This window comes from Tachypleus tridentatus, chromosome 10 (genome assembly GCF_004210375.1).
Source record: "Tachypleus tridentatus isolate NWPU-2018 chromosome 10, ASM421037v1, whole genome shotgun sequence".
Classification (NCBI taxonomy): Eukaryota; Metazoa; Arthropoda; class Merostomata; order Xiphosura; family Limulidae; genus Tachypleus; species Tachypleus tridentatus.
In genome coordinates, this window is record NC_134834.1 from 56,690,275 (window position 1) to 56,711,015 (window position 20,741).

The window sequence follows — 20,741 nt, forward strand, 5'->3', positions numbered from 1 at the left end:
ACCGAAATATTCCTTTTTTCATTGTGAATCCTCCAAATGAAATAGTGATAAAACAGTCCATAGGTAAAAGACTATGTCTTCAAGATTCTGATTAGCAATCTTCAACATCTGTAACACATGTTGTACCTCATTTTCTTATACTACATTGTTTTCAGACAAACTTTTTAGGGCAGATGTCTCCCTCTTTCATTCAGAAGAGACTAGAGGTACTTGCTGGCTCTCCAAAGTAAAAGTAAGTAAAGAAACTTTGCTCTGGTGTCATATTCAGAGAAACATCCACAACTCAACACAGTGAATTCCTTTTGCATTCAAAGGCAATTGGAAATATACCTATTGCCGTTGCACCTCATGCTACTTTGAATTTGTCACTAAGAGTTATTGTTGAGAGGGGATTTGAAGAACATCCCCAAGTCAGAGATTCTTGTTGGTTTCTCCACCCAAAGAGTTTCTACAGTTAGGCGTATCTCCACTTGCAAAGATGGAAATATGATGCCGACCAATGATCTCATTCTGACATTTACATCACCACATCCAACTGCCACCATCAAGACAGGTTATCTTATTTGCAGGATACAGCCATACATTACAAACCCTCTCTGATGTTTCCAGTATTAGAGGTTTGGTCACTCAAAAATGTCATATCATGGTTCCTTCATGTGTCCTCATTGTGGTGTCAAGGACCATGATGCCATCTCCTCCGTGTCCTCTCTTCCACCACCTGGGGAGCAGATCCATGCTTTATGCCAAAGATAGATCGTGCTCTTATTTCATCAAGACTTGATTATGGATCACTGGTCTATGGCTCAACCTTAAAGATGCTGGACCCCATTCATCATCAAGGATTTCAGCTCTGCACTGGGGTTTTCTGCACTTCCCCAGTTCAGAGCTTATACACAGAGTCTTCTAAACCTTCTTTGCACCTATGTTGTGTGCAACTGTCTTAAATATATGGTTCAAAACTTTGTTCCTTATGAAAGCATCCCACCTGGGGTTGTGTTTTCCTTTTTCGGTGGGTCATACTTTTCAGAACAGATGATCTGCCATTGCTCCTTTTTTGCCTTCATATCCAGGTGCAGTTGGGTGAATTGGGTCAGTCCTTGAATAATATTGCTGTATCCACTGGCCAGCCCATCCCATGATGGCTCTTACAGTCTCCAGATGTGTCATCTGAGAAAAGCAGACACTCCCAATTGGAAATACTGTCTGTTATTTGCTTAACACCTTTTGATCCATCCTTCCATTCCTATTTATACAGATTATTTGAAATCAGGGGACTGTGTGGGCTCTGCCATGGTTTGTTTAGGTTTGGGGGGTCACACGTAGAATCTCCTCTACAGCTTCTGTGTTTACTGCTGAACTATATGCCATTTCTCTTATCCTGGATCATATAGAAGCTAAGCAGTATTGAAACTCCACTATTTATACTGACTTGCTTAGTTCTATACTGGTCTTGGAATTGCTTCACTTTAGTTCACAATCTGTTCTCCCCAATATTCAAAAGTGACTGGCCCAATTCTCTTTAACATCTACCTCTATCCAATTTTTCTGGATACAGGGTCACATTGGTATTTGCAGGAACAAGCTACCTGACACCTCAGCTAAATCTGAGTGCTCTGCAACTATCACTGCTGTGCCTCTTCCATACATGAACTATGATCCTGTATTCAAGACTCAGCTCCATGCCAGAGGGCATTCGACTTGGAGTGAGCAATGTGAAAACAACCTTTCCCAAATAAAACTCGATATTGGACTTTTGCCATCTTGCTTTTGTTAGGATCAGAAAGAGGAAGTTGTTCTAACTAGACTATGCATTGGTCACAGTTTTTAACTCATCATTTTCTTTTATCTGGAACTGATGTACACAATAACCTAATTTTGCTTTCTTTCTGAGGTTACAACTCTCAATGATGGCACTATATTAAACATGTTCTCTCCCAAGGTTTGTCCATAACGTTAGACAGTGTTATCGGTGATGGTGGCACTGTCCATCTCGGAAAAGTTTTAGTTTTTTTTAAGGCCATCAATGTTTTTTATGGAATTAAAGTTTTTAATTCACACCTTAGACATTTTTTAATGTGATTCCCTTTTATGAATCAAAGTCCATCTAGTTTGATTTGAAATTAGAAAATGGCTGTAACGTCAAATAACTTGAAACCACGAGAGGAAAGGCTAATTTCAGATGACTAACGCTGCTATTTGAACTACTCATTAGTCATGCTGACGAGTTATTAAAATTTTGCTACAAGTCTTTAATTCTTTTATTACTTTTTGAAAATGGCCATAATGTCAAATAACTCAGAACCAGGCTTTCATTACGGATTACCAAAAATTAACAAAAGAACATTTTGTAAAACTAGTAAAGTGTGTGTGTGTGTTTTTTGTATAGCAAAGCCACAAAGGGCTATCTGCTCAGCCCACCGAGGGGGATCGAACCCCTGATTTTAGCGTTGTAAAAGACTAGTAGACTAAAATATTGGCACTTACAATTCTCATTTAGCTGGTGTTGTGGTTACTAAAATATAAATCCAAATAGTGCATATGTTGAGCATTCTTAGTTAAGTTCCCAGTTTAACTTCATCTTCCTTTAACATCCAGGAGAATGTCCTGGATGGTTTGTGCTCAACAGTTGGATGTGAAATGAGTTGATAAAGGTGAACAATGGCATCTTGTCTAAAACATCAAATGATATGAGAAACAGAGGCAAAGGAGATGTAAACGACAACCACTCTGTTCCTCAAAATTTAAATGATCTGTTGTGAATCTCTTCCATTCTGAAATGAGGCCCACTGGACCTAACCCGACATGGTAGTCATTAATCCCAAAACAGGTTCTCCAGCTTGAAGGAGGATCTCTGCTGATAAAGTCAAAATTACCCTTCTGTTCCAATAGATCGTGGCACTGAAGCATGAGATCTAGCACACTGTCCTGTAGAAGAACTTTGGGCCATTTGAGAAGCCAGTGTAAAATGTAGACCAGCCATATCTACACAACATTCTACAAAGCTTGGAATTCCATCAGAAATACATTGTCTGAAAAAAGAAACTTCTTTAAGAACTTTAAGGCCTAACATAAGAAAGCACACTCACTTCAGTAAAGCATCTCTCTCGAAAAGATCCCAGCAACAATCCAATCAATATATTAAGGATAGTGCAGCAGCCAAGAACCTAACCAAAGCAAAACTCAAGAGATGACTACAATCCTTCAAAATTTGAACAGAAAATTTACAGTAGGCTTCAGATAACAGTTGCAAAGATGAGAAAAATGGCACAACTGTTGTATGTGACAGACAAATTCTAAAATAGTAGAGTTGCTAAAGGTGAACATTGACATCTTGTCTAAAACACCAAATAGGAATTAGAAGGTATAAAGGATTGCCAGACAATAAGCAAGAAGGACAAGATATGACAGCACTCTCCCTCAATTAATCTGTAACTTTTCTTCCATGAACAGCAGCATCTGGTAAAGGTGGGATGATCAGTTAATTATATAAAATAATTTCTCCAAAAAAGAAAGGGAAGCTTATAAGCCAGAGGAGGAATTCTCAAAACATTAACGTATTCTACTAGTTATGCAAATGATGCAGGAGGCAAAATGTCCATCTGAAGTTCATGAGCAAAGAAGGGTACTGGAAAAAGTCTAAATTATCACTAACCCACCTTTGATCTCCCATAATTGCAGCCTCAGAGCCAACAGGAGAAAAAGCATCAGACTACATAAGATTTTACCTCTACATATAAGAAACTATAGGTCATCCACAGAAGGTGCCTCCACGATGCCTGGGCAACATTAAACTCATGACAAGGTAGAGGTAGGGCATCAGGCAACTTCATATCAAATACATTAATCTTAGTATTTATGTTTGAAAAATTCTCATAAAAAGTGTTTTTAATCATAAAATTGAGAAAAGAAATGCAAGCCCCAAGAAAATCTAATTTAAGTAATAAGAAAATGTTGCAGTTGTAGTACTAGTAACATTAGTCTTGTGAAAGACTGTCTTTATGATGTTTTACTGTCAAGAAACAGTGAATAATAAAGAATAACAGAAAGGTTATATATGGATTGGGTAGAAGGGGTGCACTGATGTAAGTGAACAGAGTTACAATATTAAAATCATTAGGTGCAATCGAGTGGGGCATAAGAACTGGAGCAAACAAGGTAGAATTCCTACCAATCCTTAGACAGGAAAAGAAGAGAACCTTTTGTTTGAATAAAGCTAAAATGCGAGAGGAGGTATGTTTTGGAAATAAGTATTTCTTATTCCAATAATTTATATAGCTTAATGAATATACATAAAGTTCCTGGTTTTAATCAGTAAAACACAATAAAACATCACCAGCATGCACATGCACACACATGAAGACACACACACAAAATTTGCATCTTTTTGTTATAGTCATTGATAAAACACTTGATTTTACAAGTTCTTAACAGCTTTTAAAACCAGTGTGTCAAATAAAATACATTACTTTCACAGGAACTTCTAAAAAATAGTTCACAGTTCCTTCCATTGCTTAAGTAAACTTTAACCTTCTTCCCACAGGCATCCTTCATTGCACATCATAAGGTTTTTAGTGAATTACCTTCAAAATTTAAATTACTTTTTTTAAGACATACAATTTAATATATCATAAACTCATCCTTGATAATCCATATTTTAATAGTATACAAGTTTTAAGTTTACAATTTCACAGGGCAACAGGAAAAAAAACCTTGAATATACCCTACTGTGAGAAATGTGACTTTCTCTAGGCATTTCTTCTTCTTTAATTTATTCACTACCCCTTCACTTAGTTTCAAATTTAAATTAAATTACAAATTAATTATCAACAACACCCAGATAAAGCATAATTATTCTAACCTTCAATCTTATTTGTTTGCTGAATAGAGAATTGGCAATTTCTCTTCTAATGCAAGTTTCTTCCCACAGGAAACATATTGACTAGTTTGAATGAATTTGAAGCAGCTTTTGTCACAAAGTTAAAAATAAAAAAAACTGTGATAGTTATGGACATTGTCTGCTTTTTTGCATCTTAACATTGTATGTTTTTTGGTGTATTATTTAATTTAAAAAAATTTAGTGCACTATAACCATTGTGGTTAAGTGTCACAATCAACAGCAAAAAAAAAAAAAGGTGGTCCTGGTTAGTTCTTTATTTCTTGTTTCTCATGTGTATTCTTTATTTATTATTATACAAATAACTAAAGTATAAAAATAAGTATCTCTTTAGAGTATTTAAGATTACCTATATTATAACAAAATATGAGCAGTATGGAGTAGCTCATAGGTGATGTAATTCAAAAGCATAACATGAGCCCCATGTTCCCCAAGTGATTTACAACTGATAATATAGTGTAAAACGTGGACAAACAAATATGAAAGGAAAATCAAAGGGCAATAAAACAAAAACATTTAAGTATAAATAAATAGATGTATATACTGTTATGAGTTTAAATCTACTGAGGATAAATAAATATGATTTCATGTTATATTCTGAAGTCACTGTGGTAAAACAAATGTTAATTTAGATTTCTTTCAACTGTTTTTTTTCGTGGTTATGCAGTTGCTCAAATTGGATAACCTTCTAACGGGTTAGAGAAAAAACAGATAAACTATAAAGTTTTTTTGGAAAACAAAAAATGTATTTAGAAGATTTTAGAAATAAAGCATATGAAATCTGACATTTTTGAGATAAGAAAAGTATTATTAGTTTTAACATAAAAATCACCTTGCACTTGAAATAGTAAAAAAAACAATATATTGATGAACAAATCTTTAGTTAGTTAATTAAAAATACTTCACTAAAAATAAGATTTTTTGTGTCGAAAACAAATTTTGTAAAGATACGCATATTAAAATTTAGTAGTATCACAACTTTAATAATTTTAAATTAGTACAAAGTGGTCACATGGTTGGTCAATTCAACCAAGCACATGCAGGATAAGTTAAGGAATGTATGATATTGAAACTTGTATAGTTGCTATACTTTGTGGTAGAAATGAGATGGTTAAAGTATCTAAGATGTTTAAGATGGTTTTTTACCCATATGGTAAGAGGGCCTTGAGGATTCTGTTTTAACGAGTTATAAAAACAAAGTAATTTTTCATATTTTGCTTGGATGTTTCACATGTTTCTTTTTCTGTATCACTCTTTGCCCTAAAGCAGGGGTTCCCAACCTTTTGGCACTCGCGACATGAAAATGTAATTGATGAAATAAAATTAATGTTATCCCAAGCTACTTTTAACAAGGCTACGCGACTCCCCTGCCAAGGCTTTGCGACCGCCTTGCCAAGGCTTCCCAACCCACCGGTTGGGAACCCCTGCTCTAAAGTATGTAGAACAATGTTTTTGGTATGCATTTTGAGTTTATCCTGCTGCTGGTAATGCAGATTACTCTTCCCAACTATACAGTTAAAATATTTAATAAAGATCAAAACACTTTTTTTAAATTCTACATAAAAGTCAGATTACATTTGTGAAATTGCCTACTTTTAAGAATAGGAAATTGATAGAGCCAATGAATTTCATGGTATCATTAGTTATTCCACAGAATATAATTATTTAAAAGTAACTTCTCTTAGAAATTAATACCAACAATTCTATCATGCACTTAAATGGTAGAATACAATGATAATATTTATATTTAAAAGAGCATCTTAAATGTATGTTCTCTTTATCCTGTATATTTTCATACATGTCCACTACAAATGTTTGGTACCTTCATTATTTTGTGCCACTTACATTTTTGACAAGCAAGTATATCTGCATACCTACTCCTTTAATACATAAAAATTTGGAGATAAATAAGCTAACCAAACATGCAATTCCATTACAAGAAACCAGGAGAGAAATGTGTCTGGAAATCAATAACCTGAAATATATTTCAAGGGATATAATACTTAAGGAATAAAAATTTCAAATGTAATTTTTTTTTATAAAATAAATATCAGCATAATGACAGAGTAAGAAAATGAAAAAAATCATTTAATAAAATAAAATGATTTGTCTTAGAAATCTCATACGCAACAATATGTACACCATATTTCATCAAGAACACTATAAACATAAGTAAAGAAGGAATGAAATTTCTGCTTTTTAGACTTTTAAATAGGGTTCTTGCTGAAGGAACTTCAAACATACATTCTGACTATGAGACATTCTTAGACCAACAGAAAATCAAACTGGCTTGAAATCAAAGTTTTCCCTTTCATAATTGTAAACTTAGTGAATATAATTGTTTTGATATTGTAAGTCCTAAAACCAAATCAAATTTCTAAAACAACAGATGTTGAACCCTTTCCAAGTAGAATACATATATTTATCTGTAACTTGGTAATCACATTCAAAATTACTCTTCCTTTCACTGTTGTGCAGAGTAAAACTTAAAACTCAGTTTGTACAAACTACAGGGACCAGTAACACTATAATATTTTTAACTCATTCTAGGATTATTCAACAGTCAAGAGACAGGGTTAAAATTTCCCTTATGTATAAATGTTTCTCAAATAGCTACTTACCTCTGCATCATTAAGAGCTATTCAATTATATACAACTACCACATGCTATAAACGTTGAACAAGTTCCCACATGCATTACAACAGCTTACGACAATCATACTGCTGTAGCCCTCTACCAATAGAAAGGTAACACAATCTCCATATAAGCATCAGCACATAATCATAAGCTTGTTTTGAAAAGGTTAAAAAAAATGCACTGGAACTCAGGAAAAAGATTAGAAAAGTCCTGTCTGTTTTATTTGTTTTGTTTTTGTTAGAGTTCAGAATTGGCTATGTCAATTATATTGCCAGAAAACGTTCATTTCAACACTGGCCACTTAAAAGGAGGAGATGGGTTTAATATTTTCCATTCTCCCATGTTCAATGCAGACTTCTGTTAAGTAATACCTGTGAGGTAATGCCAGTAACTCAGTGGATTCCAATAGCCCCAGAGACAAGAAGTGAAAATGTAGTTCATGTAACATTGTATGTGATGACTCTTGACTTCCTCTATTCATTTTATTTTTTGTTATGACTGAGTAGTTTTCAGTGTGTTGGAATGTGTACAAAAATCAAAGTATGTACAATGAGGTGCCAAGGAATGTACAAATGATATGGAAATGACTAATAAACACAACAAGCAAAAATCATCACATTAGATCTTCTGGGTAGACTAAAGAATAACAACTGGTGGGAGGCAAAAACCAAATGAAAAGGAAACTGCATGGACAATGCTCCATTATAACATGCATTGGGCAGAACTGACAGGCCCAAGATGAAACACCAGGGCAATCTCACATGAGACAAGGAACCATATGAAGGTGCAACACTGTCATGAAAAATGGATGACTAAGGTCACCTGAGAGAAACCACAAAATTGGGTCTTGCAAAAGTATTGATTGAAAGTGGTTCCAAAATTTAAAAAAACCAACAGAAGATTAAAGGATGTAAGAGCCACTCAAAGGGTTTGTTTTGAATTTTGCACAAAGCTACAGAAGAGCGATCTGTACCAGCTTTCCTTAATTTAGCACTAAAAGAATAGAGGGAAGGAAGCTGATCATAACCACCCACTGCCAACTCTTGAGTTACTCTTTTATCAAGGAATAGTGAGATTGACCATCATTTTATAATGCCTCCACAACAGAAAGGGCTAATACGTTTGGTGGAATAGAAATTCAAACCCTCAGACCAGAAGTCAAGCACCCTCACTACCTGGCCATGCCATTCCATGAGAAAAGTGAGTGATCACCAGATACAAATGTCAAGGGCATGACATGTTGTGAAGTGAATATAATAATTGTAGGCCCAAGAAAGAAAATTCAGAGTTAGAAATTACAGGTCCCAGAAGCAGATACCTCCCTGGTGATTGACTGAAGTAATGACCATACAACTGTAAGAGTGGATCATCATAAAATCCCCATTCAACCATAACCAAACAACAGGATGAGGCCAATTGATATCAGCCATCTCCAGAAAGTTGATGTGAAGACATACACTGCCCCCTTCCTTCCGCACAAAAATACAAGCATCAATGGAAAGATGAAAGTTACTTCAAAGAGTAATCATTATATCCAGAAATATGTTGAGAATTTCGGCTGCTATGACAAAGGGAAGTAGAGAGGAAGATAGAAGCATAAAGGTAGATAAGAGAATGCAGGGCATGTTTCAATGTTCCTGTAGAGTCTATTAAAGGGGATGCATGTGTACATGACTATGAGGAATCAGAACTCCTAAGGAAGCAAAAGTCCCGAGATGGAAAAAAAAATGTGCATTTCATAGAAAAATTTCCATATACACAAGGGAGAGGATTGAGCCCAACATGCTCAGTAGTTAAGATAAACAGCCAAATAAACAAGAAACTATATTTGAAATATTATATCAGTTTACAAGAAGGCTCCCAAAGAACAATGAAGGTAGTGATTACCAATTCCTGCCAAGATAGGTTCCAGAAAAAGCCATAGAGACACAGAATAACAGGAATGTGTAGAAAGATATCTGAAATATCTAGTTTGGTTGAACCAAACCTGGAAGAGAGGGTACAACACAGACCAAGAAAATTATACACACAGAACTGAGGAATAATGAAAAAGTGATTCAGAGATGATAAAGAAAGGATAGGGTGAGAAACCCCCACCTTTATAGGGACAACAAAAAGACGAATAAAAATCCAGAGTAGAATGGGAATTCCTCCTGCTAATAATGAAGATACAGAGGAATAATGGGAAGTAGAGAGAACAATAAGAAAGGTGAAGTATGAAAAAAGGAGATTGAAATGATGAGATAGGGCATACAAAGTACCAGGGTTGCTACAAAAGAAAGAAGAATAGGAGATGAAGTGAGAGAAGTAGGCACTGACAGGACCAAAGCCTTGCAGGAGGGAGGTAACAAACATAAGAAAAAGAATAAGAATATGGCAAACTAATGGTCATTTCTGAGTATGGATGTCAGACACAAATACCTACTAACCAGTGACTTGGAAAAACATGGAAATAATAATAAAAGACTGCAGGCAAGAAGTCTAAACCCTGGATTTCAAAGAGTTGGGAGCAACCCCAAAGGGCAGAACTATAAAAAAAATCGACAAGACAAAGGACCTAGATATAAGATGGAGGGATATGAACACCAAACTAAGGAAATACCAAAAAAAAATCAGAACAAAGACAGAAGAGAAAAATTAAAACTAAAGCAATAAAGAAAGAAGAATAGAGGTTTTCACCAAAAAAACCATTGGAGTCAACATGACAAACTTCAGTGAGGAGGTGAAAAGCAGAAATAGAAAAGATATAAAAAAATGAACAGATAGTGGGAAAGAAAAGAAATGACAGAGACAGAGGAGACGCTAAGCAGAAAAAAAGATGTTGGGTGTCATGAAATATAAAATGGCTGAAGCAAATGTGTCAAAAGATGAGTATGACAATACAGATGTGAGACAGTACAGAATTAGGACAGGAAGAAGTAAAAGAGATAGAATGAACAAAGATAATTTATAATATATAGTTTATAAAAAAAAAAAAAAAGAATATCACATACCTGATTCATGAGCATAGCAAACGCAAAAAGTGCCATGACATCCTCAGAGAGAGATAATCAGAAACAAAGGCCAAATGTAAACCTCTCCAATAGTTTTAATTTTATGAAATATATTTTTTTGTATTGATTCCAAACCCATCACACATAGTTTTGCTGTGTTTACAAAACATTGTTGTGAAGTAAAAATTTTAACTGTATTAAAACTATATGTAAATTGACTTTTTAATTGTTAAAAGATTTCACTTAATATAGGTGATAAGTTTTAAAACAATTTTTTTCATCAATTTACATATAATTTTTAATGTTTCTTTCATTCATTAATTCATACAGTTACTTAAACTGAAAGGGCCTAGTGCAAATACTCAATCCAACAGTGGTCCCGGCATGGCCAAGCGTGTTAAGGCGTTCGACTCGTAATCCGAGGGTCGCGGGTTCGAATCCCGGTCGCACCAAACATACTCGCCCTCCCAGCCATGGGGGCGTTATAATATGACGGTCAATCCCCCTATTCGTTGGTAAAAAAGTAGTCCAAGAGTTGGCGGTGGGTGGTGATGACTAGCTGCCTTACCTCTAGTCTTACACTGCTAAATTCAAAACAAACAAACCAACAGTGGTCTTGGTTAGTTTGGTGTTTTATGGCACAAAGTAGCTAGGCTATTTGCTCCAAACATTTGGTAAAATATCAGAATTAAAATAAATTTTGTAAAATTCATAAAAGGAAATTAAGGTAAAACAAAAAGTTTCAAAAAATATAAATAACACTAAATCCAATGTTTACATCTAATCTACAGCGGTAAGAGAAAAACTACAGTAATACAAGTTGTAAAGGACTTTATTTAGCATAATGGTAATTATCATAACTCTCAAAAAAGTCTTATAGGTAAGTTCAAAGACCAGGCCTTTCCAGTCATGATTCCGAGTTATTTCACGTTATGGACATTTTCAGAAAGTAAAGTAATAAAAGTTTTAAAAGACTTCTACCAAAATTTTAATTATAACTTGTGAGGATGACTAACGGTGGTTCAAACAGCAGCATTAGTCACTTGAAGTTGGCCTTTCCAGTCCATATCTCGAGTTTTTGACGTTACGGCCATTTTCTTATTTCAAATTGAATTAGATGTATTCTGATTCTTGAAAGAGAATCACATTAGAAAAAGTCTAATAAATAAATTAAAAATGTAAATAACATTAAAAAGATTAATGGCCTTTAAAAAACTAAAACATTTCTAAGGTGGACAGTGTCACCATCGCCAATAACAATGTCTAACATTATGGGTAAACTTTGAGACAAAACATCTTTAAAATGGTGCCACCAACCATTGAGAGTCGTAACGATGGCAAGACAGTAAAGCGTGGCTTACTGTGACCTCAGTGTTACACAGACAACACACTGATGCATCAGTCCTAGATAAAAGAAAACAATGAGCTAAAAAACTGTGATCAATGCATAGTCTCGTAAGAACAACTTTCTCTTTCTAATCATTACAAAAGCAAGTCCAATAGAGAATTTTATCTGTAAAAGCTTGCTTTCACATTGCTTACTCCAAGTCGACTGCCAACTAACAGGGAGCCAAGTCTTGAATACAAGACAATAGTCCATGTATGAAAAAAGATAAAGCAGTGATAGTGCCAGAGCAGACAGATTTAGCTGCAGTGTCGGCAAGCTTGTTCCTGCCAATACCAACGTGGCCCGGTATCCAGAAAAACTGGATAGAAGTAGTCCATGATGATGAGAAAATTATATATGTAAAAATGCTAGGTACGGGAACAGAAAGCACAGATAGAGTAGCAATCAACGATTCGACTTTCTTTGGTCATTGTCAGGTTCACAAAGAAAGAAAGTGGTAACTGACCGATAGCTGACAACATGTTTGAAGGCGGCTGTGTAATTGAGTGTAGGAATGTAGAGGGCATGCTGAGATGTTGGATTATATTTACTAATAACATCTTGTGATGAATTCAAAGTAGCATGAGATGTAACCTCAATAGGTATATCCCCAATCGCCTTTGAATGCAAGAGAAGTTCATTGTGTTGAAATGTAGATGTTTCCACCAATATGTCACTAGATTAAAGCTTCTTCAATTACTTTGGAAAGCCAGCAAGTCCCTCTTGTCCCATCTGAATGAAAAAGGGAGACATCTGCCCTAAAGGTTTGTCTCAAAGAAAATGTAGTATAAGAAAATGACAAGTGTGTCTGATGTTGAAGATTGCTGCTTAGAATCTTCAAGACGTGGCCCTTTATTTATTGACTGTTTTTCACTATTTTATTTAAATTTTTATTTGGAGAATCCACAGGAAAAAAGGAAATTTCGGTGACCACTGACCCCACCCACCATGGAGCCCTACGAGGGGACACACTACAATGTCAAGCAAGGATACTGCAGCAACGCCAGGGTTTCGTGAGAACTATACCCAAACACCAGCATCGGATTCAGACACAATGTCCACAACACCCATTGAGAACTTCCAACACTGGTAGTTGGTTTACCCTAGCCCAAATGGACTAGCCGATTGACCCAAGGGGCCACCCAAAGGCCGCCGATCTATAGGAATTGAAGACCAAAGTGGTGTGTTAGGGTTGGACCCCTCAACCACCAGGATCCTCTCCTCCCCTTCACTGGGCACCACGCACTGAAAACACGTGGGTGGATGTTTAGATCCCAAAGCAGGTAACCAGAAAGAATAGAACCTTCCATGGGAGGTCCCCTTACCACGTACAGGAATCGACACCGAGAGGTAGTGGCCTTGTCTATGAAATATAACATGATATGGTAATTGCTGTAAATTGATGTTCGTTATAATTTGTGATGTATGTATCCTTTGGTAATATCTTGTAACAGGATATATTATACAACTTGGGTCAGGCAGTGTTGTTCAAACCACCTGTATGGTAAACTTTTACTTACATTCACCAGTTGTGGTAAATAGTTTTGTCTCCACAGAGAAACAACATATTAGGACATGTATTGAAATAAACTTGTTTGAAAGTTCACAGAAATAATATTCATGTACTGAAAAGCTTTTTACTATCATATCTACAGTATTGTTCAAATGTGCCTGGTATGGAATGAACAAGAGTGATCCCCAACAGGCATGGTAGTTTACAGCAAATGTACAAAGTTCATGCTGCTATCCTAACTTTTTTTGCACAATAAACAAATATAGTTGCTATGAAGAATAAACTTGAAACAAGAACCGTTTTAAGACAAATCTGTCTTTTATGTACAGACATGAGCATGAAATCCAAGATAAAAATAAAAATACTCCTTTATTGTCTAGGTTTACTTAGAAATAAGATCTTCAGTTTTGTATATTACTTGGAACTATATGAAGAGTATGATTATTAGAAGAAACAAAAATAGGCAAAAATTTGTATTATATGGATGACAAAAAGTTGAGGTTTTAAATTGATAGACTAAAACATAAAAATTAAAGTTCAAAACTGGAATTAATATAAATATCATAATCACAACTTATATATACCATTTTCTGATGGTGTTTTAAAAGATATTAAAGATCATAATGCAAGAACAACTAAACTTATCAAATGTAACAACATTTATGCTTCTTAAATTATGTGCATTTATGAAAGTCTGTATGAAGTTTTAAACAATTTCATTCACTAGTTTTATTGTTGGAACAAAATATAACAAGACTTCCACTGGCTGCACAAAAACTCAGTAGTCAGAAGTGGTCCCGTCAATTATTTAGTTCATTGTATCTTCTGAATATCTCAAGTCTCAGTTCTCACTTTATTGATTATTACACGTTGAATTTTGATGCATATCTATATAAATCATGAGATCTAAAATAACATACATTTAATTAAAGACTGTTCATGTAGAATTAACTCTTTAAACTCATCAATGAAAATCTTGGATTTGTATTCTAAATATCCTATTTAATTTTCTTTACTCATATAGTGCATCAGCAAAAAATTAATTTTTCCACGGAAATTAAATACGTGTAGAGAATATGGAAATATTCACATCATCAACACATGCTTCATATAAAAAAACTGCACAAGCCATCAATCTCTGGAGAGTAAACAAAAATAATTTAAGCTAGATAAATCTGATAAATGTATTCATATAAACTAAAATCAAAATAAAACACTCAAGACACAAATACAAAATTCAAATACACATCCTTTATACAAATCACGACTAAAACCTCAATTCATCAAGTAATTATGATAGCAAACAGTTTTTCTAGGGTGCACTATTTGATAAAATAAATTGGTTTGGTTGGTTGGTTGATTTAGTGTTTTACGGCACAAAGCAGCTAGGCTGTCTATGCCAAACATTCAGTAAAAAGGTAAAAGTAAAGTAAATATAGTAAAATTCATAAAAGGAAATGAAGGTAAAACAAAACAGTTTAAAAACATAAATAGCATAAAACTACTGTTGACATCTTGTTTACAACGTTAAGAGAGAAACTACAGTAAGAGAAGTTGTAAAGGGCTTTCCGTAGCATAATGGTAATTATAATAAGCCAGCAGGAAGACAAACAGGCAAGTACAAGAACCACCATCAGTCACCTGAAGTTGGCCTTTCCAATCCTGGTTCCGAGTTATGTGTCATTGTGGCAATTTTAAAAAAGTAAAAGAATAAAAGTTTTAAAAGACCTGCAGCAAAATTTTAATAATAACTCGCCAGGATGACAAACGGGTAGTTCAAACAGCAGCATTAGTCACCTTAACTTGGTCTTTCCAGTCCTGGTGTCGAGTTCTTTAATGTTATGGCCATTATCTAATTTCAAATCGAGCTAGAAAGACTGTGATTCTTAAAAAGGAACCACATTAAAAATGTTTAATGTACAAACTAAAACCTTAAATGACAGTAAAAAGATTAATGACCTTTAAAAAACTTTATCAAGATGGACAGTGTCACCATCACCAATAACACTGTCTAACGTTATGGACAAAACATGTTTAAAGTGGTGCCCTCGTTGAGAGTTGTAACGATGGCAAGAAAGTAAAATGTGGCTTATTGTGATCTGAGTGTCACACAGACTACACATTGGTGCATCAGATACAGATAAAAGAAAACGATGAGTTAAAAACTGTGACCAATCCATAGTCTAGTAAGAACAACTTCCTCCTTTCGATCCTTACGGAAACAAGACAGCCAAAGTCCAATATAAGGTTTTATTTGGAAAAGCTTGTTTTTCAAACAAGTCGACTGCCAGCTGACACAGAGCCGAGTCTTGAATACAGAACCATAGTCCATGTATGGAATAGGTATCGCAGTGATAGTGCCAGAGCAGATAGATTTGGCTGCCGTGTCTGCGAGCTCATTCCCATCAATACCAACGTGGCCCGGTATCCAGAAAAACTGGATAGAAGAAGATGTTAAAGAGAAATGGGTCAGTTAGTTTTAAATAGCAACAAGAACAGGGTGTGAAGCGAGTAGAGAACTAAGTGAGTCAGTATAAATAGTGCAGTTGGAGTACTGCTTGGCTTCTATGTGATCCAGGGCAAAGAAATGGCGTACAGTTCAGCAGTGAACACAGAAGCTGTAGAGGGGATTCTGCGAGCAACCGCCGAACCGTAACAAACCGAGGCAGAGCCCACAGAGTCACCTGATTTTGAGCCATCCATATAAGTAGGAATGGAAAGATTGTTTGAAAGATGTTCAGTGAATAAAAGGTGGTACTTCCAATTGGAAGGTCAATTTGGGGACTGTAATAAGCCATGGTGGGATGGGCTGACCAGTGGATTCTGCAATGTTATCCAAGGACAGACCCAATTCATTCAATTGCACCTGGGTACAAAGGCAATGGCAGATCGTCTGTTCTGAAAAAGTATGTTCCACCGAGGAAGGAAAACACAACTCCAGGTGGAATGCTTTGATAAGGACCGAAGTTTCGAAACATATAGTAAAGACAGTTGCAAACGGCAAATGTGCAAAGAAGGTTCATGAGACTATGTATAAGCTTTGAACTTGGGAGGTGCAGAAAGCCTCAGTGCAGAGCCGAAGTCCTTGATGATGAATGGGGTCTAGCATCGTTAAGGCCGAGGGTCTGGCAGAGCCATAGACCATTGATCCATAGTCGAGTTTCGATCGAATGAGAGCACGATATATCTTTTAGCATAGAACATCAATCTGCTCTCCAAGTGGTGGTAGAGAGGACACAGAGGATGTTCAGTGCTCTTGTACATTTGACCCATAGCTGCTTAATGTGTGGTATAAAGGTCAGCTTATGGTCAAAGACAAGCCCCAAGAACTTGGCCTCAGGGACCACAGGCAGCTCAACTTCATCAATATGTAGTTCAGGATCAGGGTGAATACTCTGTTGGTGGCAAAAGTGCATGCAAACGGTTTTAGAGAGAGAAATACGAAAGTGGTTTGCCATGGTCCACTTCAGTACATGATTGAGAGCAGTTTGTAGCTGCCACTCAATGTATCTCATGTTCGACAACTGATATGAGATGTGAAAGTCGTCGACATAGAGACCATTTGCAACAGTGAGAGGGAGTTATTCAATGATGGCATTAATCTTTATACTGAAAAGTGTGACACTCAAAACACAGCCCTGAGGGACTCCAAATTCCTGTAGAAAAGAACAGGAAAGTGTTGAACTCACACGAACTTGGAATCTCGTGTCCATTAAAATTTGTTTACAGAAAAATGGGCAAATGGCCACGTAACCCATATATATGAAGGTCTCACAAAATGCCATGCCTCCATGTTGTGTCATATGCCTTCTCATGTCAAAGAATACTGATAAAGATGTTGTCGTTTGAGAAAGGCTTCTCTGATTGACGTTTCAAGTCAACTCAGGTGGTCCAAGGTGGAGTGCTGTCATCGGAACAAACACTGGGTGGGTTAAAGAAGGTTGTATGATTCGAGGAACCAAACAAGATGAGCATTAACCATCCTCTCTAAGGTCTTACAGAGACAATTCGTCAAAGCAATTGGATGGTAGTTTGATGGAATCTTGGGATCTTTCCCAGGCTTAGAGAAAAGTAGGACAATAGCCTGGCACAAAGCATCCAGAAAAAACATTCACCAGCCAGATACGGTTAAAAACAATTAGAAGAATATAAAGAGAAGCCGGAGATAGATGGTGCAGAATTTCATAGTGTATATCATCTGGTCCAACTGATATACTGCCAGGCCAATGAAGAGCCAGATTCAATTCAACCAGTGTAAAGGGATGATTATAGTCACAGAGACAATCGGCTCAAAAGAAAGAGGTGATCACTCTGCCCGAGTCTTGATGGCTAAGAAGGTGGAAGAAGAAGCTGAAGTTCTAGATACCCAGCAAAAGCTTTCACCTAGAGTATCAGCGATGCTCCAGATATCAGCTATTTCCTGGCCATCAAGAGAGTAAGGTATAGAAGGGGACAGAATTGTATTCCCTACTGACCTATGGAATCTTGTCCCATGTGACTTTGGAACTGGTGGTAGAAGATATGCCAGTTGTGAATTTTATCCAAGATTCATTTTGGCTTTGACGTCTTACCCACCTAGCATGTGTAGGGGCCTGCTGAAAAGCGATGCTGTTTGAAAGTGTGGGATATCTATGGAAAGTATCCCAAGCCCGTTTTTCAGCCTTCCGTGCCATGTGGCAGGCAGAATTCCACCATGGACGAGGATATAGTGGAAAAGGTGTCAAGGTTTTAGGAATACATTGAGCAGCTGCTTCTATAATACAGTCAGTTACTGTTGCCACACAGTCATCTATTGATGGCTGACAGACGATGACAGGATCAAGTTCTGCAAGAGCAGTGAAAGTGGGCCAGTCTGCCTGATCAAGCTTCCACTGGAGCACGCGGGTTGAGTGGCATCGTCTACGGCCAGTCTTTCTCACAATTATAGGAAAATGATCACTGCCTCATGGATTATTGTCAACCCTCCATAAAAAAATGGGAGAATAATGAAGGGGAGCAAACTGAGATCAATAGCAGTAAAGGACTGACTAGGTGCATGAAAATAAGTATAGGAACCAGTGCTGAAACCAGAAAGGTTGTGATCATAGAGCATGTGCTCCACAGAGCGACCCTTCCTATCAATAACAGCAGTTCCCCAGAATGGACGATTCCATTAAAGTCCCCCATGATTAAAAACGGAGATGACAACTGTTCAATAAGAGCATCAAGGTCTGATTGATCATATGTCTCTCCAGATGAAAGGTAGAGAGAACAAAAAGTAATGATATGGCCAAAGGAAACACGGATGGCTTCGGCCTTTAAGGGTGTGTTGAGTGACAAAGACAGGGTGGGCACATACTGATCAACCAACAGTGCCACCCCTCCATCACACAGTCCGTCATTTCTGTACAAAGAAAACTGCCAAAAAATGACTGTATCGGCAGGTTTCACAAATGCTTCCTGCAAGGAAAGACATACAGGATGGTAGGAAACAATCAGTGTTTTGATGTCATCCAGATTATAACGTAAACCTCAACAGTTCCATTATATCAAGATGGCCATTTTTAATTACGTGTATACAAATTGGCCAGAAATCCCTGATGTTTACGACCACGTCTTTTTTCTTTATTGTCCTTATTTGAGGGAGGTCTATCAACCTCCATGGATCCTGCCCTGGATCGATTGGGCAGGTCTTTGTTGTTGGAAGGAGATTGCAAGAGAGAATATGTATCTGAGGAAATGCCTGTACCTGGAACCAAAGGATGTGCATCTTGGGGTTTGTTGGAATGTATGGATGGAACAGAGATGGACGTAGAAGTTGATTCATCAACTTTTTTAACCATGGAAGTCAAAAGGCTTTTCACTTGTTCTCAGAACGATTCTCTTGGAGGCACAGAAAGATCTGTCTGCACTCCCACTGTAGTTGTGGAACGATGTGCAGCAGCATATGTCTGAGATGAAGTGGTGGACAGCAGTTTTCGAGCCTCAGGATAAGTAATGTTATGAAACATTTTCAAATGCTGCACCTCTTTTTCTTCCAACCATTTAGGGCAAGAACGAAAGTAGGACGGGTAAGAGCCATTGCAACTGACGCAATGTGGGTCCGTTTCACACTCATAGGCATCACAGTCCTTGCCACCACAATGAGCGCATGTCAGGGAACCACGACATGATGTCTTTGAGTGATCGAACGTCTGACACTGGAAACGTCGGAGAGGGTTTGGAATGTACGGCCGTACCCTGCAAATTAGATAACCTGCCTTGATGGTGGCAGGTGCACGTGATGATGTAAATGTCAGAATGGGGATATTGGTCGGCAATGTAACTCCATCTTTGTGAGTGGAGATATGCCTCACTGCAGAAAATCCTTAAGTGGAGAAACCAGCGAGAATCTCAGAATCGGGAATGCTCTTTAAATCCCTCTCAACAATAACTCCTCGTGATCAATTCAAAGTAGCATGAGGTGTAACCTCAATAGATATATCCACAATTGCCATTGAATTCAAGAGGAATTCACTGTGTTGAGATGTGGATGTTTCCACTAATATGTCACCAGACAAAAGTTTCTTCACTTACTTTGGAGAGCCAGCAAGTCCCTCTCGTCCCTTCTGAATGAAAAAGGGAGACATCTGCCCTAAACGTTTATCTCAATGAAAATGTGGGTTGATAAAATAAAAACAAAATTACTTCATTAATCTATTATCACTCATTTTTTAACATTTTACAATCATCTCAACAAAACATCTGATGTAATTACATCTTTTTTCAGCAGTCAATAAACTGAAGTACATTTTGTCAAAGTAAATTGCTTTTTCAAAGAGTAATGTCACAAACATGAAAAAAAAACTTTGAAGATTAGCTTATTATTATACTAAAATTCACTACTCACCCTATTTATAAAATGAAACTGTTCCTAAGTGTTTACTTTTCACAGGACTATAGTATAGTATTTACTGCTAAATATTGGCTGTTTCATAGTTTCAATAGAGTGATTTTAAATTTTAGAATAATAAAATAAGTCAGTATAGGACATTAAGGTGAACTCAAGTATTACTCAAGTATTAAAGCTCATATGGCTCACTCCAGTTATGTAAGGGCTGTAAAAAGTGAGCCTTTCATCCCGGTATCTTAAACTATTAAAAATTACTTCACTAAAAAACCTGGTGTTTTCATGTGGAAAAGCCTTGTGATGTTTAATAAAGCCTACTAAATTTTGTGAAGATAGTAGAATAAAAACTGCAACAAATAAAAATGGTTAAGAGATAGACTTTGTCAGTGTTTAGAAGGTAAATTAATTAACCCTCTCACTACAGGTCTTCCTATAGTCAGGGGTAAAAG

General features: G+C 36.5%; 1 protein-coding gene across 1 annotated transcript in view; it reads right to left on the bottom strand.

Annotated features, from left to right (window-relative positions):
* The window catches only part of Uqcc1 (Ubiquinol-cytochrome c reductase complex assembly factor 1), a 66,621-nt gene extending 59,028 nt beyond the window's left edge, over window positions 1-7,593 (bottom strand). The window contains exon 1 of the mRNA XM_076461560.1: window positions 7,516-7,593. The gene's annotated coding sequence lies outside the window, so the exon portion shown is untranslated. The remainder of the gene's footprint in view (window positions 1-7,515) is intronic.
* Between the last annotated feature and the right edge of the window lie 13,148 nt (window positions 7,594-20,741).